The sequence below is a fragment of the Dermacentor silvarum genome, chromosome 2 (genome assembly GCF_013339745.2).
Source record: "Dermacentor silvarum isolate Dsil-2018 chromosome 2, BIME_Dsil_1.4, whole genome shotgun sequence".
NCBI lineage: Eukaryota > Metazoa > Arthropoda > Arachnida > Ixodida > Ixodidae > Dermacentor > Dermacentor silvarum.
In genome coordinates this window covers 40814390-40833068 of record NC_051155.1, presented here as the reverse complement: position 1 = coordinate 40833068, position 18679 = coordinate 40814390, and the positions used below count along the sequence as shown (strand labels likewise).

The 18679-nt window shown below is 45.8% G+C and overlaps 1 protein-coding gene and 1 long non-coding RNA gene across 2 annotated transcripts in view; both read left to right on the top strand.

The window, feature by feature from the left end:
* LOC119439977 (membrane metallo-endopeptidase-like 1) overlaps positions 1-18679 on the top strand; it is a 668359-nt gene that overhangs the window by 178884 nt on the left and 470796 nt on the right. The window lies entirely within an intron of this gene.
* LOC125942981 (uncharacterized) overlaps positions 1-18679 on the top strand; it is a 29350-nt gene that overhangs the window by 2019 nt on the left and 8652 nt on the right. The window contains exon 3 of the long non-coding RNA XR_007465457.1: positions 16304-16371. This is a non-coding gene — a long non-coding RNA (uncharacterized LOC125942981). The remainder of the gene's footprint in view (positions 1-16303; positions 16372-18679) is intronic.

The window sequence follows — 18679 nt, the reverse complement described above, 5'->3', positions numbered from 1 at the left end:
CGAACTTTGCGGAGAAATGCATTGGCGTTCCAGTTAGGTTCTTAACAAAACGTCACTTTATGCATTGAAGCACAAATTTAACTGGAACGCCAATGCGTTTCTCCGCAAAGTTCGGGAATTAATATATTGAAACTGGTGTCATCACGAGAATTCGTTCCGAGTGGAACCGCCTTGAGAACTCCATGGCTACAATTTGTAAATTGCAATATGGGCCATCAGGTAATTAGTTAAAAACCTAATTAGTGAATTTTTGTTAATCAGTCGCTTATGCATTTCAATTTTTTGATATATATTTGTGAGACAAGGTGAAGTCACTGCTGCGAAAAAAAAACAGAAAGGCGAGCTGCCAAAACTGTGGCCCCGCCAAAAGCAGATGTGACCTTCATGAATCAAAACACACGTGCTCTTCAGAACAAATCACATTTACTTGGATCTTTATTACTGGAACTAGAACCCGACTTTGTAGCAGTTACGGAAACCTGGCTAACAAGCGACATTCACGATCGAGTAATAGGTAGCCCAAACTACGCGGTAATACGGAAAGACAGGCCCGCACGTGGTGGCTGCGTGGCTATTTTTATTAGCAAAAGGCTATCTTTCAACTTCTTCCAGATGTTCAAGGCATGGAAGCAATTTTTTGTAAATTGCTGTTGGGCCCACGCGCTATCACTGATGGCTGTGTATATCGCTGTCCATCGGCTTCCAGCGACGTCATTCCTTCACTTCTTAACTATATACAGCATCATGTATCAAATACGAGACTAATCCTTCTTGTTGACTTTTACATGCCAGAAATAGTTGGGAAATGCATGCGTTTCAAGTCCGCTAATTTTGAGTTCATCTGTGATATAACGCTTAATTTCAACTTGCATCAAATAGTGACTCAGCCCACGCGAGTACATGCATTATCGTTTAACATTCTAGATTAAATTTTTCTGAGTGATCATTTCATACATGACAATGCTAAAGTGGTAATTATACCGGGCATCTCCAACCGTCGGTTGATCTTTATCACTCTAACAGAAAACAAAGCGGGCTTTCATCAGCAGTCATCGCTTCTATATCCTGATTTCAGCCATGCCGATGGCGCAAGCATAACAGACTGTCTTTCTTTCGAGTCTTTCATTGTCTTTCTTTCGTAGCGCTTTCACATAACGTATCCGCTGATATAAATACGTAGTGGAATATATTTACAGACATCATGACGTCATGTCACGATGACGTTATGCATGCGAAGCGAAAGGTAAAGTGATTAAGGAAAAAAAATAAACACGAAAGCAACAAGTCTAACTAGAAACGATCTTCCAGTAGCCGTTAATCACATGAGATGTAAGCTAAAAGATGCTAAAAATAACTACTTTGCGAAGATTCTTCCCAAATTTGTGAAAAATGTCCCAAATAAGTTCGGGAAATACCTGAATCCAAAGAAAACTGACGAGCACACGCATTCCTCTGAAGAGAACAACGCTCTCGTAAACTACTTTAACGATTACTTCCAATCAGTTTTCACCGTAAATGATGGATGCATACCATCCATGGAAACTTCCGACCGTACTCAAATAAAACCACTAACAGTGATCGAGCAAGGAGCGCTTACCTTTTTTTAAACATTGACACAAAGAAGGGCACGGGTCCTGACAAACTGCCAAACATCTTTCTTAAGAGGTATGCGGAGTGGGTAGCTAAATACTTATGCCTAATCTTTAATAAACCACTGAACTCTTGCACTGTTCCCATGGAGTGGAAGGCCGCGAAAATAATACTCATACATAAATCAGGCACCAGAACCGCGGTCTTTAATTACAGACCAATATCACTAATTAGCTCTGTGTGTAAATTACTAGAACACGTAATATTAAAACACGTAACTATATATCTGGAAGAACAACATATCTTGTCTCCTGCACAGCATGGTTCCCGTAAGGGCCTTTCAACTATTACTCAACCTTTAGAATTAATACATGATGCAGCCCAGGCCATTGACAACCACAAGCCAATAGAGCTTATTTTCTTAGATTTTCTAAAGCATTGAACTGCGTTTCACATTAAAAAAACTAATAAGCAAATTACAGATAACACTTGAAGGTGGTCCCATAGTTCCCTGGATTAAAGACTACTTTAGTAACCGCTCACAGTATGTACAAATATGCGACGCTGCCTCCAGAATATTACCATTCACATCATGCGTACCACAGGGTAGTGTTCTAGCGCCACTCTTATTGACAATATTTCTTCATGAATTGCCTCTCTCAAGTAATGTAAGTATCAGGCTCTTTGCAGATGATTGCGTCATTTACCAGGAAATAAATAGTCTTGCAGGTCACCTAATCCTTAATAGCGCGCTAGAAGCTGCACACAAGTTGTGCAAAAACTGGCAAATGTCTCTTATTGTTGGTAAATGTGTTTCCTTCGCAATAACCCGCAAAAAATAAAGGTCTAACTTTTCTTACACTGTTGAGAACTGTCCCCTGACTGAAGTAAACAAACACAAGTATATGGGAATAGCAATTAAATTCGAACGTTGTAAATGGAGACTCACATTGATAACATTACTAGCACAGCCCTAAAGCGTCTATTTCTACTCCAAGGACGTCTTAATGTTGCACCGCCAAATACAAAACTAATAGCTTATACAACACTTCTCCGATCTGTACTAGAATATGCTAGCCCTGTCTGGTTCCTTTTTACCCAGCAACAGTTGAGCGAAATAGAGGCAGTACAAAGAAAAGCAATAAGGTTTATCTTCAATGACTATAGACTGACAGACTCACCAACACATTCACTTAGTAACGCTGGCATCATAACACTACAAAACCGAACCAAACTAACGCAACTAAAATTGACGTTACAGTTACTACATAACATAATAAAAATTGATACCTCAAGAATTTTATCTTACTCACCAGGAAGAACATCTCGTAATAAGCACTCTTATACACTAACTGAATGATCTTTCAATACTTATCGCTTCAAAGACTCATTTTTTCCTGTAGCTTTTAAAGACTCCATGTAACTCATTGAAACCAACTGTCTCTCACGAATCATCATTAAACAGCTCTATATAGTAGTATGATTGAGAACGAATTGGCTTGCGTCACAGATAGCCCAAATATTATCATAGATACGTTAAACTTAGTGTTGAGCCTATGTCATTGTTCAAGTATATATATATATATATATATATATATATATATATAGTGTTCGATGGTTATGACTAAAACCATTTTTTCTTCTAGTGTTCAAATAGGAATGTATAATGTTATGCATGTACGATTATGTGGAACTCACGGACTTTTCATGTACCTTCCCTGCTAAATATCTGACGATATTGGCCCTATTCATAAATAAATAATAAACAGATAAACAGTCAATGCTGTATCGTTCATGGAAACCTACCCAGTTCAGCGTGCTAAAGAGCTGTGGGTAGCCATGTTGGGAGGTCAAAACTTTACATAACTTGACCTGCAAGACGGCTACCAGCACATATCTGTCTATGCAGAAAGCCGTAATAAGTAATGTAGCCTACTGGTTTCACGTGTAACGTCTTTCAGTTCGGCCATGGGGTCGCTCTTTAAAACCGCATGTCAGGAAAAAGTGTTATGTTATTGTCGCTTATGACTTTGCAACGGTACTTACGTGCCTTGCGTTTGTATCGTTGTGCACAGCAAAGAAGCCATTACTCGGCCATGGATGTGTCGCTTGCACAGATGGTGCCGTTATCCGCGCTACGCAGGACGCAATCCGAGCTCCATTTAGCCTCACGCGCGGCGTTGAGTGAGGCGTAGCCCGGCATTAAATTTCTCGATACGAGCAGAAGTGGTCGGCGTTTATCAGAGCTCGCTCAGCCATAGTACGTATAATGCATGTAATTGAAACTGGTGCTCATCAGGAGTTATCAGGCTACAAATGCGCAATTGGTGGGAGAAACTTTGCGCTTGCTCGGCTATGGCGCCACCGCATTAAACACGGAGGTCCCAGAAATGGCGAGCAAGACAGCGAAATATTTAACCCCTTAGATGGCGGCGAAACTTGTCTATATATGGAGCGCAGACGCAAGACACTGAGGCAAGATCTGAAGCTCAAATCACCCACGAGTTTGCCAGGCTCGAGTGGGGCAGGGCAACTGGGGCGCCACCATTAGGGGGAACTGTTCATATACCGCAGTGCGCCAAAGGGCCTCTGCAAAATAAACCCCTCTATAAATACGAAGTGAGCAGAACTGCAAAATTATGCAGTAAGACCATCATAACCTGTAACAGAAATTAATCATATATGATTTTTAATTCGCTAATAAATGTAACTTGCAAATCTGATTACGTCATTTCTTTACCCATACCCCCTCTGCAACACGTGCAAGACGTTTTCAGTACCCCGCTGAGACTGCGTCCCTGAAACAGCCTACCGGACACTTCTCGCACAAGAAAACACATGCTTCGCGGCCTCCTATCTTTTAACGGTGTTGTTGCCTGTAATCTCTCTAATCGTTGTTTATTCGATTAAAGCAAAGTACAAAATAAATTTACACCGTGACCTCCATTGTGAGCACGCGCAAATATTTGAGTAGAGGGTAGGCAAGCAAAAGTTAGAAGGTGGTCTTCACTCTATAGGAGACTGCTGCTGTCGCCGTAAATAAGCTCAGATCCGATGGAATCGATCAGGTCTGCTGCCCTTTCTTGTTTCACATTTACTGGCACATAATCAGGTACCATTTTCCAGCACACGTCTGGGCCCTCCTGCTATCGTTGCTTCTGGATAGTCGACAGTGCGCGAATAAAGATGGCTCGCTTTCCAAATCACCGTGGACTCACACCGGGTGCAACCCAGTGTTGCCAGGTCCTACGAGGCGGCAGTAGCCAAAACTTAGAGAAGTTGTAGCCCAAACGTAGACAAACAGAATAAAAGTGCAAAATATTTCGTAGCCAATATAGCCATTTTTATTTCCAATTTTATTTGTGTATACATTTTCGCATTCGACTACGGCAATCCTGTTTTGCACAACCCGTCATAACAAAATGTCCTTGCCGCCGTGACAGTCGGCCCTTTTAAACAACAGTGATATCATGCTTGCACAGAACATTTCTTGGTTCGGCCCGGAAGCTCTTAAGTTCCAGCGAATCGTTGCAGAGGGCGAAATCAGCGCTTTTATTTTCTTACAAATAGTACTAAGTTATTATTTTTAGTTATTTACGGTAATATTAACTGCGAACTCTGCTTTTTAACTGTCGTGAACACAAAATGATGCTCAGCGTCATCCATCTCTCACGTTATCTCATGCCTACGGCGTAGAAATTTAGCTGTCCAGCGATCTGCGATGGCGACGTGCCCACAGCTTCTTTTTTGGTGAGCTAAAACATGTCTTTCGCGCTATGATATCTCGCGTTATTTGTCTGATCGCCCTATCTTGTTTTCTCTTTTTTGTTTTTGTTTTTCAATTAGCTCTGCCCGGATTAGCTGGGACACACACTACCTATATAGTGTCAATTACATCAAACTGTCCGCCATCTTCGGTCTCTAGCACGCCAAGAACATGTGTTAAGAAAAGGGACAGGCAACAGATGCCACTCACTGTCTGAATCGGTGTAAGTGGAGCTTTAAAAGATTACTGCGCAAACCGGCACACTAGTGTAAGAAGGGCGCAGTCGTTTTCGGCGACGAGCACGTCCCGAACTAACTCGCTCGTAATGGTAAAAGCCGCGACGGCGCAGAAACAGCAATAGTAAACAACAAATTGATAACAGTGGTAATGTTGTGAAAAGCGGTTATTGTCAAAAAGCAAACCATGTTGATGGCTAATAAAGTTTTAGAAGGGGCGCCTAAACTTTGGGGCCCCAAAGAGCTTTGCGGGTGTTAGCGTTGGGGCATGCAGGAATGAAGAGTTTTGGAATCGGCGTTTTGCGTTTGCAGGTAGCGTGTTGCGTTTGAAGCGTCACTACGGCGTCAAAGCAAAGCTGTTATAAATATTAAAATGAAATATACCATATTATGATAAGAAAAGTCATTTAGACTTTCGTGTTTTCGCCTTTAATTACAATTTAGAACTTATTCTATTAGCAGCATGCAACTTGTTGGGGTTAGTTTTGAGTAACCAACTTTACGCACCAAGTCAATCCGTGATAGGCCTACGAGCCATGAAATCGACAATTCAATTCGGAGTCAGCGGCGTATAATGAATCAATCTTCATTACACATGTTAGTTGTGAGAAAGCGATAACCGCAATCACTTCTTCTAGCTTGCGAACTTCACGCATTACCACGAATCGAGTCCAGTTTTGTGCTAGGTTAGAGCCGTCGCTTCGATGGGCGCCGCCATGTTTGTTGACGAAAGCTTTTGGGGCAGCTTTTGGGGCTCCCGCTAAACCGATGAAATAGCGTGCCCGAAGCAAAACCCAAACACAGTTGCCGTCTTGCGCATGCGCAGTGGCTTCGACGCTATTTCTTTGGGGCCCCAATACGTTTGAGGCCCCGATTCTAAAAATGTAATAGTTGCTGGGGTTCTACGTGCCAAAACCACGATATGATTGGGAGGCATGACGCAGTGGGGGACTCTGGATTAATTTTGGCCACCTCGGGTTCTTTAACGTACACCTAAGTACACGGGTGTTCCTGCATTTCGCCTTGATCGAAATGCGGCCGCCGTGGCCGGGAATCAAACACGCGTCCTCGAGCCAGCAGCACGACACCTCACAAGCTAAGCTAACACGGTGGGTAAAGTTCACGTGACGTAGTGCACTGATGTCATCGTGGTAAAGATGTTTCGATATTAGCAGAATGAGTATCAGCATCCATGACGTTACGGGCAAACCATCTAGAAGTGAAAGCACCAGAACCCATCTTTGGCTCGGGGTCTTGCTCTCATCCTTTTTTATATATTATCGCATACTTGGACCACTTCCCAATGTTTGGATTCTTCTCTCTGAGGTGGATCCGATCTTACGTCCAACCTATTGAAGTGAATCTCGAATGTAAGCACGGACAAAAATTGATCTAGCAGGTGAAGGAAAATGGCAGTAAAGCTTCGCGCGAGATAGGTGGAGTAGGTCTAAAGCTGTGCCCGGCGCGATACTTCATCCAGAAGACATGGCCATGAACACACTGGAGCGTGTCACCCACCCATGCTTACCATCATTCATGTCGGTGTCATGATCGCCGTACGGCCCAGACCCTATGTTATTGCTCTCCCTTCCTGAGCATAGCCATGTTAGTACAGTGTATTGTGAAAAACCCACTACCCCCAGGTTCATCCCGATGCCCGGAGATCGGGTGCATAACGGTCAAGCGGGGTGTAAGTTTAAGTGCATCAAATATCAAAGCCACCGGCTCAGACAACGGCGCAGAGAGGGAAGGAACGACGAGGGGGGGGGGGGGGGGGGGGTCAGTTCGCGCATGCACACGCGCACAGCCACGCGGCCGGCTCAGCCCGCTAAAACACAGCCTTCGAGATTGGCTTCTACCCGATCAGAGCCACCTCTGGAGCGTGGATTATGGCGCCACTTATAGCCCAAACACAGCCAAGTCGCAGATTTTCAGTAGCCCAAATATAGCCACAGAGCCAACTCGTCCAAGTCGACGCCATAAAATTTTTCCCGTAGCCCAATTTGGCTATATATAGCCAAACCTGGCAACACTGGTGCAACCGCTTGCGACGTGGCAACATTTTTTCTGCACGCGTTTGCCATCGAACGAGCATGCATGCTCTCACCAAATAGAAAAATTCTTCAGCGTTCACTCCTTAGGACTTTCATTAACGTTTTGCATCCATCCATCAGCGTTCACTCAATCCACAGTTGATTAAATCTAAGGTTTTCGCAAGCTTAACTTGCTAACAAAAAGTGCTGTAATAGACACTAACTACAAGTTGCTGTTTTTAAATGCACTTGTACATTTTAACAAATTCAAGTTGCTGGGTAATCAGAAGTGTGGAGTGTGTATACTATCAACTTGTTTATAAGTAAAGCCACTGAGATGTCACCTAACGGTGGATGCTAAAACAGGCGTTTTGAGCAAAAAGTTAGAAGTGGAACCAATTGGCCAAGAGTAGTTTAGTTTACCGGTTTTGCAGTGGCGCCTAAAATCAGCATTTAGCACTTCCGGACTATGTTCCGCAATCTTAAGCTCCCATTTCATTCCCATTCTATCCCAGCAGATGTCGTCATTCAATTTCCCATTGCATTCCGGGTATTTGATCCTGAAAACATTACAACTCCGGAGTTGCCACTCCGCAACTCTGATCTCGACGGGCCCCTTGCGCGAGCATTGACAAAGAAGATTTATTCTCCTTTGCGTGTGACAGTATTCCCGTGAAATTATAAATACACAGCGCACATTGGGCCATTTCGCCTATGCGTTTTCGCCTTCGCTCTTTATTACGATGAGGTTAAAAAGCGCATTTTTACGTTGTGATGACATTAAAGCATTTGTTGTTAGTTTCGTCGCCTAATGTATTCTGCGCCCTCTCAGGCGGTCAACAAGGTCAAGATTCATGTAGCTAGGCCAGTGCTACTCGAGGGACTTCTGAGCTTCCTTGCAACAGTTGGCACTCTGCCGCCATTCTCTTATTCCTTGCGTGGGAGAGACCTACTCTCCCCGAAGAACAGAAAGCGCGGAGCCGCGGATTTGTGTGCTCAGTTGCGCAGAAAGCCAAATTACCAGGAAATCATGGACCACAAGCAGAGCGCATGTCCGCGGTCAAGTAGGCAACTCGCTGACTAGGTCTCTTGCGTACCTCGTCAGCGCCATTCCAAGCTTGTTGCCGGGCTTCACATCTCCTATTGGAATTGGAATTACTGAGCGCGTGCGAATATTCAAAATTTCGGTAATGGGTCGAATAGTTCTTCTTATTCGTTTCAATTTTTACTCCTGAAGGCAGTATATAAGGTTCCCAAATGTTCAGTTCTTTTAAATATATCAAATCTAAGCACTTGTTAGAGTAGTGAAGGAGATGGAAAGATGAATCTGAGCACTGCTCCGGATGATTGTGGAGCAGTGTAGCGGCGCTTGTTTAACCAAGGCCACCAGTTCCTAACCGAAATCATGCTGAAAGCAAGTCCTTCTCAATTATTTCCAGTCATTTCACAGGTATTGCTTCATTTCATGAAGCCTAAATACGAATTCGTTCAGGCATTTCATTTGGCCAGTGTCACAATGTTTGCATCCCGTGAAAACAAGGTGCGGCTTTGTATCACACTGCTCTCCTGTCTGCAAGCGCAACAATACACATGCGTCTGGTAAGGCACTAATGCCTTGTTTTATTACAAAGCTTGTCAGGGTGACTTGATAGACCCATACTGCTCATTATGTGGGCCCATCGCCTGCTCAAATCATATTCTCTGGGACTGCAGCCAAGACCCCCCCACCAGATCTCCCTCACGTGAAACGGGGAAAGCAATACTCCGGGATCACAGCCTGGAGGTTCAACTTCGGGCCACCGAAAGAGCCGAGGATGTGGATGTAAGGCATCGCCTGGTAGTCACCCCCCTCACTAAGCCAAATTGGCGAAATAAAGTTGTTTCCTCCTCAGGGTGTACAAGATGATTGAAAGCGGTTGTCCATCATTTACAAGCTCCTCAGTGAATGGTATCACATGCCTGATTTCTTTGCTTGTAAACGGACTCCGCGCGAACTTTGGAGTTCTTGTTGAGTTAGAAATGAAATATTGTTACGCAGGCTGAAGAGGGAGGCTTGAAAATAGACGCGTCCCTTTAATGGCGGGCCAGCAGAAGAACGAGCAGGTTACGCGCTTTATCGTGTTTCATGTCGCCGACCTTCGCGCGCGCCGTACCGCGGTGCGGAAGCCCCACCACTGTGTCAATTGCCCCCCATGCGAAAAGCGACCGTCTCTGTCGTGTCAAAAAGTCCTGTCAGCGAATTCGACGGCAAGAAATTGAGCTTCTGAGGTGCATCTGGACGTTCACGTACGCGCATGGTATGGTGTCATGCGCACTACATGAACAACTTCAGCGCGAGGACGCGAGGACTTCAGCGCTTCGTAGGTTACGTCACTGAGGCGGTGTGTAATCTTGTAGGGAGCAAAATACCGGCGGAGCAACTTTTCCGAAATTTCATGGCTACGGATGGGCGTCCACTTCCACACGCAGTCGCCGGTGTTGTAATGGACGTCGCGTCGACCCTGGCTGTATCGAAGAGCGGCGGTATGCTGTTGGTTCTGGATACGGTGTCGAGCAAGCTGGCATGCAGCTTCGGCTGTTTGGATGAACTCTTCCACGTGTTCGTTGGTCGGGCTATTATCAGCCACAGGTAGCATGGCGTCAAGTGTTGACGTGACGCGGCGCCCGTAGACAAGTTCAAACGGCGTAGACTGTGTGGTCTCCTGTACTGCAGTGTTATAGGCGAATGTCACATATGGCAAAATCTCGTCCCACGTCTTGCGCTGCACGTCGATATACACTGAAAGCATATCAGCCAGCGTACTGTTCGGTCGTTTCGTTAAGCCATTTGTTTGGGGATGATACGCAGTGCTCTTGCGGTGAGACCTATGCGTCAGCTGGAGAACGTCCTGAATAAGTTCGGCTGTAAATTCTGTACCGTGATCGGTGATGAGAACACATGGTGCACCGTGTCGTAGGATGATGTGGCGACAAAAAACTTGGCCACTTCATACGAGTTTGCTTGTGGAATAGCTTCGGTTTCGGCATACCGAGTTAAGTAGTCGGTAGCGACGACTATCCATCTGTTTAGCGAAGAAGTCACTGGAAATGGGACAAGCTGATCCATTTCTATTTGTTGGAACGGTGCTTGAGGAGGGTCCACAGGGTGTAGACAGCCAGCCGGTTTAAGGGGAGGTTTCTTGCGGCGCTGATAATTGCGGCAGGTCCTCACGTACCGTTGCACAGAAGGAAAATGCCGGGGCCAGTAATGCTGCTGTCGTATGCTTGATAATGGCTTAGCGAATCCCAAGTGTCCTCCGCATGGCTCATCATGGAAGGCTTGCAAAATGCCTTGGCGCAGCGCCGACGGCAAGACAAGGAGGTACGTATTTGGACCACTTCTGCAGTTTTTCCTGTAAAGGACGTTGTTGTGCAAACAGTACGATGATAAGCCGCGAACAAGCGAGCGAGGTAAAACAGATTTAACTCCTTTTAAGGTGCTCGATCAGCGGCAGTAGCTCAGGGTCAGCGCACTGGCGCTCAGCAAACTTTACGGCGTCGACAACGCCCACAAATTGCAAGTCATGGTCAGGGTCCGATGATGTCGTAGGGAGTGGTGCGCGTGACAAATAATCACGCGCATCACTGTGCTGTGCTTCCTGTGCTTTCTTAGAGATCGGTAGACAACGTTAATGTTGTCTAGCCTGCGCTCTTGTATGTGCAGGCTATAGCGGGCTCGTCTGCCTGAAGGATCCTTTAGGTTGGCAAGCCAGCACAGGGCGATGTGATCACACACGGCCTTAAAGGGTCTACCATACAAGTAGGGTCGGAATTTACTAATTGCCCACACAATCGCTAACCATTTTTTTTCACTGGTTAACCTTTTCTCAGCCTCGGTGAGACTGGCTTGCATAAGCAATAGTGCTCTTCCGCGCCATCTTTCTACTGCACAAAAACTACGACGAGACCCGCACTGCTGGCGTCAGTAGACGCTGTGCCATCGTCTTCGTCGAAATGAGAAAGTATTGGGGCAGCTTGCAAACGCTGGCGCAATTCATTGAACGACTGCTGTTGCTCGTCCGCCCAAATGAAAGGCACATCGTTGCTTGTAAGCCGTGTCAGAGGCTCAGAAATTCTCGAGAATCTCTCGACGAAGCGCCTATAATATGCGCACAAACCAAGGAAGCGCTGGGCAGCCTTCTTTTCTGTGGGTGGTGAAAACTCGGCGACGGCAGCTAACTTGTCGGGCTCTGGTCGGACGCCTTTAGGACCAATTACGTGGCCAAGAAATGTGAACTCTTGGAACCCGAATTGACATTTTTCAGGCTTGATGGGGAGGTCGGGAGTACGGATCGCAGCGACGACGCTCTCGAGTCGTGCGAGGTGCTCTTGAAACGTGCTCGAGAACACGGCGAAGTCGTCCAAGTATACAAGGCAGGTTTGCCATTTGAGTTCGGCAAGCCCGGTATCCATCATCCGCTGAAAAGTGGCAGGTGTGGAACAGAGACCGAAGAGGTGAACTTTGAACTCATAAAGCCCGTCAGTTGTCACAAACGCTGTTTTTTCATGATCCTGTTCACCAACTTCGAATTGCCAATACCGGGTGTTAAGACCTGCGATGACAACCGTGAATACGCTACTAAGAAGCGAGAGCGGAGGCGGGGGCGCCTAACAAGACCCTCAATGACAACCGCGAAGACGATATCGAGAAGCAAGCGAGAGCCAAGGGGCGCCATTAACGACACCGTCCGAGCAAATAATCGTGATTACCACGGTGCCACGTGTCACCGACTCGATAGTGGCCACTGCACCCTCTCCACGGCACTGCACGTGCCTGACTCACGCCCTTTTACTGTGTTCTTTACTTCTCTCTTTCCTCTTTCCTTTCCCCACTCCAGTCTTTTACTACTGCAAATAAACCAGTCTCGAAACGGATCCCTAAGAACGAACATTCTTCCTTCGTGGCTCCTGCGCGCACGGCCAACGCCGTCCACCTAAGTTAACGCGCAGCAAAAGTTAGCCAAGTCGTTCAAAGGCGACAGTGATTAGATTCAGTCCATCGGCGCGAGTATTCATCACACCCGGATTTAAGATCCGACGAAGAAAAAAATCTTTGCATGTTGTAGACGGTCCAATTTGTCGTCGATGCGTGGTAATGAATAGACATCGCGCTTGGTGACATGGTTTAACTTTGTGTAATCTACAGAGAAGCGTAGTGTGTTGTCTTTCTTTCTGACTAAAACTACAGGGGAGGCTCATGGGCTTGCGGACGGCTGAATCACGTCGTCTTGGAGCATCTCTTTCACGTGCTGCTTAATCACTTCTCCTTCCACTGGAGACACTCTGTAAGGATGCTGGTGAAAGGGCCGTGCGCCGTACTTTGGGCGACGTGGAAAATAAGTCGGCAAATTCATTCACAAGACTCAGTAGACGGTCTTTCTGCTGGTCTGGCAGAGCAGCATTAACGTGAATCCGTTCTTTTAGGCTGGGTAATGCGATTTCCAGTGTCCCAATGTCAGTAACGTCAATGATTTCGCGAAGAAAGGCGATTGTCTTTCCTCGTGGTACATGCCGATACTCGTTGCTAAAGTTTGTTAGCAAAACAACTGTACATTTGTTTCGCACCTGAAAAATTTCTCTGGCTATGCATATGTTGCGTTCAAGAAGCAGCGGAATGTTTTCCTCAGCAATTCCTTCGGCGTCGTCTCCATTTCGCATCGGGCAACAGTAAGCACGCTACCCTTAGGTGGCAACGTGACGTGATCATCGGCTACGGGACGCGCAACATCACGGTCACTGTCATTACTGTTTGCTATGACCGTTCGTCTCAAGGAAATCCATGCTTCGTATAAGGTCCTTTGAACATTCAGGAAGAATGACGAAGTCGCCGACGTACATGAAGCCCCGATAGTTGACTCGTGCCACGCACGAGCCCTCTGTAATTATGAGGTGCCCTCCTGCAGTATGAATCTGAGTTCCGGCAGATTGCGTCGATACTTTGTTCAGTATACGCGCGAAATTGTGATTCATAACAGACGTCTCCGCACCCGTTTCAATTAACGCCGTGACTTCGTGGTCATCTATGGTAACTGGTGCGTCGCAAGTTACTGACACCGAACTGCACTGCTTGCTGTGCGTCTCAATTTCGTCATATTGCAGTCGTCGTAGTGGAGGGTCTTCAGCGTTTGCAACGTCAGCGGCCTCACCTCCGCAGGTCGCTGGACTTAGTTTTCCCGAGTGCCAGGGCTGGGTGAGCGACGCCTTGTTGCGCTCGGCCTGAAGAGAGGGCTGGAAGACCTGTTTCGGGCTGGTGACACTGACGGGGGGTCACGGAATCGTGGGCCAAGCGAAGCCCAGGCGTCTGCAAGGTAGGCTTCAATCTCCAGGGGGAATTCGCCATTGCGCTGGCACGGCGCAATAAGTGAAAATCCACGGAGCCCAGCTCGGCGGTAAGGAAACGCCCATGTAGAGGTGATTGGCCTCACCGCAATGAAATTTTGTACCGAGTTTTATGAAATTGCTTCAAAATTAATTATGTTCATTACGCAAGACAACGAATGGCTCATACCCCCTTAAGCAATGGCTCATACCCCCGAAAACGCGGCCTCCCCATTGCGACGACAGTAGAGAAGTTGAATTATACGCTGGAATGATTAGTGGCATCGCAGCTAGCTGTGGAAGCAGACGACGACGACGACGACGAATGCGGGAGCAGTGGCATGAGCGCGCTCCGAGAATGAACGCGTTCCGACAACCTTTGCAGCTCTGAGAGCAGCTGGTTTCTGTAGTGTTGCATCTGCCTGCGTACGATAGCGTATACAAGCTTCGCTTGAAAAACTCCCGATACAGCTTTTAAGCGAAGCTTTATAGGCTCACAACTGTCGGCGGTGGTGGTGGTGGCGGCGGCGGTGTCACTCTGAAAAGTGGGCGGATCTGGTGATAGTGGAGAAAGGGTCCGAGCTCAATGGCACATACCAGGGACAAAAAAAAGAGAAAGAGAGAGAGAGAAGGAAAGGTGCATAGTGAGATAGAGAGAGAAAGAAACGAAATCACCACGAAGGTCAGATATTTCACTGACACTTTCCATCGAATTATAATATTTGTAAATATGACAAATGAAGTATTTAGACGGAATGCACAAAAAAATAATTTGAGTATCTCCAAGTGACAGCAAACAACATTATCTTCGTTCTGTCCAGCTACCTGGCGTTTGCATATTTTAAACGAAGCTTTATAGGCTCACAAGTGTCGGCGGCGGCGGTGGTGGTAGTGGTGGTGTCACGCTGGAAAGTGGGCCGATCCTGGTGATAGTGGACAAAGGGTCCAAGCTCAGTGGCATATACCAGGGACAAAAAGAAAGATAGAAACAGAGAGAGAGACACAACGAAAGAGAGAGAGAAATGAAGAAAGAGAGAAAGAAAGGAAGAAAGAGAGAGAGAAAGAAAGAAAGAAATGAAGAGAGATAGAAAGAGAGAAAGAAGAAAGACAATCACCACGAAACCATATAAACACACACGACAAGCTTCGCTTACCCCCATTTTCTCGAAAGGAGAAGCGTCAACGAAGAGCCGCCGACCCTGAGTTTAGGGCTAACGAAGCAGAACTGCTGCGACACTGTCGCCTTGCCATAAGCTTCGCTTACCCCCGTTTTCTCGACAGGGGAAGGGCTCTGATTTTTCGTTTTGTTCCATAGTACGTGACACGTAAAAGTGTATTTCTTTTTCGAACGTGAAAGAAGCCCGCGAATACACTCATTTTCCCGCTCGACTGGCCGCTCTAGGCACTTTGCGTAGATTTGCGAGCTTTTTTCAGGCTCGGAAAAACACTTATGTAGCACGTATTGAGCAGCAGAGAGCTGTATCGGGTGTTTGTCATGTTGCTCCACAATTTTCTCATTGACACTCTTCATCTAATTATAATATTTGAGAAGTTGATTATTTATTATTAAGACTAAATATGTAATTAGGCGGAATGCAAAAAAAAGATTAATCTGAGTTACTTCAAGCAAGAATACCTTGGTTCCATCCAGTGACGTGGCATTTGCATATCTTTAAATATTGTTGCATGTTAGTTGGGACAGCCTGTATGCAATGGCAATGCGAATGTTACACATGTATGTCAGTGTGCGAAACTATACGTATCCGCCGCTGTAGCTCAATAGGTGAAGTGCTCGACTGCTCAGCTCAAGGTCACGTTCCTCATTCCTGGTCGGGGCGCCAAGATTTTAACGCCGTGATAAGCAAAGCTGCTTTTTTTGCTTATATTTCTTTGATGAGGAGTAATGAAAAAAGGAATGTTGCTTTAGGATAATGTTTCGACAAGAGGACTTTGCTTCAGCCAAGTTCCCTTGTCGAAATGTTAGTTTAAAGCCACGTTCCTTGTTCGTTTCCATGTTCCTTTGCAGTACTGTTTCCTTCATATTGGTTGGGGCCTTCAAGAACGCCAAGTGACTTCGCAGCCCTCTACAACACCATCACACATAGCTGAGATGTAGCTTTTGGACATTAAATACCAAATTAGGATTTCTTAAGACCTACACGTAGAAAAATAGTCGCGGTTAGTTTACATTTCGTTCTCTAGGAAGCCGCGTCCACTGTGCGAGTGTTTTTGAGTGCATGTCTGTAACACAAGGAAGTAGTATCGAGTGAAAGTGCTTTGTTTTAAACACGTTGTAATTGTAGGTGTCTGTTTGTTTGCAGTTCCCTAAACTTTGGTGCCATCGGCGGGCTTATTGCTCACGAAATGCTCCATGCCTTCGACGCAAGCGGTGAGATAAGCTACATTATTACATGTGTAGGGTAGGGCACCGAGATGGTTCATTCGGAGGCCAGTCATGACGAAGATTGCAGTACGGAGATTGTAGTTGCCAAGTGTTTAGCTTGGAGCTGCCTAGTTAGACCTGCCTACCAAGAAGAGCTGGCTGTGCCTTATCGGCTAGCAGCGCTATAGTGTAGTCATTGGCAAGCTGAGCGCGAAAGCTCAGAAAAAGAAGGCCGGAGAAGACAAATGGCAACTGTGTGTTTCTTCCAGAAAATTTTAATTTATTCGCAGCATTGGCGGAAAAAAACCAATTGCACATAATTATTGCCATATTCAGGAAACGCAGTAAGATGTACTGCAGAGACAAAACACGGAATGCAGAAACAAGCGACCGAATTAATTTTCTAATATACCCGAATGCCAGTACACTGTGCTATGCTGAACTGTTAGGTAGGCTGAAGGATACTATCCAAAGGTAAGGGAGGTTTCATATTGCCCCCAATTTGAAGACAGGTAGAGGAAGGTTAAGAATGACAAGACAAGGTTATCAGCAATGAGGTGAAGTCATAGCTTGTGCCTGGGAACGAATGTGAAGATTTATATCCGCAGTTTTGTGAGCAGATAAAAATACTGAGTTAGATACTAAACAGAAAATTATGGCTCCAGATAGCCTAGTTACACAGGACAACAAAGAAAAGAAAAATTCCACGGCATGGATTTCAAACTTCAGACCTGAAGTCAACGTGCGTGCGCACAGTAGTAAATAAAATGAGCTAATTGACATTTGAATGGGACATTCTAAACAGAAAACTATGCGTTAGAAGGAACAACATATACGTAGTCAAAGCTGAGATTGCAATCTGAGCAACATGTTTGTCATATAATAAGGGCATCATAGAAGTCCATATCTAATTTACGGTACCTGTTACTGCCACCTAACCTGGATTACACGTAGTAGCTAAAAAACGGTAACTATTTGTGTAACTACCGTTGAGTGCAGAGCAGCTTAGCAAAATGTGATCAAGCAAGCAAGCCGCTTGCTGGAGTAGAATAAGAGTCGATATAATAAAACATCACAGGTATGTACCACTTGAAAAGCACTGTGGCATAATCAATGACAGCGGGCCTTAACTGTACCCGGGACGAGACAGAATGAAAACACGTTTTTTACAGCGTAAGGTTTTATGGGCTCTTTCTAATAGCCATTTCGGTTGGCGATGGTGTCCGCCACCGCCGCCGCTGCCGCCGCCACCGGTGGTGTCCAGTGTCCGTAGCAGCTAGCACCTGGAACAAGAAAAAGAATACCCACTTCCCGCCGGGATCGAGCACGAGCCCGCTGCGTGGGAGTCAGCTACTCTACCACTGAGCCATGCCAGTTTTTTTCCTTCATATTATGTACTGCATCATTTATGTGTGAGAAAAATAGTATATGCGAAAACATGCAAGCACTAGTCAACACATCTTATATGCATGGCCTAGAAAGGACCTAAAATCTCGTTGAGCACACCTTGCACACACAAAAACTACAAGTAGCCTTGAGCTTAAAAAGATGGGAACGACAAGCAACGTAACAAGAGGTGGTACTAGTCTGGTTGACACTGTCAAGTCATACATGTCCTTCGAGTGACCAATCATTTGAGCGTAGTGAAATTTCGACGAAAGAACACGTTGAGGCGTAACGGTCCAACATACGTGTCATCCATAAGGTATGTAGTCCAATTAAGAAAAAACATATCAAAAGACACGTGTTCTCCGTGGGGTGCAATCAAGTATCAGATGGTTTGGTGATTCAAAATGAAATCTTTCTTGCGAGTTCCTTGGAGCACATCCCAAAATAATATTGCGTCTTTGCAACTTAAGAAGCAACACAGCACAATTACCCCACTGCCGAAAATTTACACCAGCAGCGAAGTAGAATACACTTGGTTACTGCAATCCTCGCTGTTTTTGACTGTTTAATGTCTGCGCCACCAGGTGGCATCAGCATACCGGCCACTCACGTTTACGGTTCCACCCCAACGCCCGCTCCGCCCGAGTTTACCCGATTACCGGACAACTGAAATATCTCTATTATCTCGTCTCATAGGCTCAAAGGTAGAGGACCACACAAAAGTAGCGAATATTCTATGAAATCGTTGAATGTCAGTCCAAGCAGTGTGCAGTACATAAAATATTTTTGTAGCCAGGAACAAGTTACAAGCCGCCGCCCTACCAAATCTAGAAAGGCGGTGTGGCGAAAAGTTATCCGCATGGCGTGAAGTGCCGGTACATGTTCCCGCCAGAAATGCGCACTAAGCGTATATGCATCAAAAGGA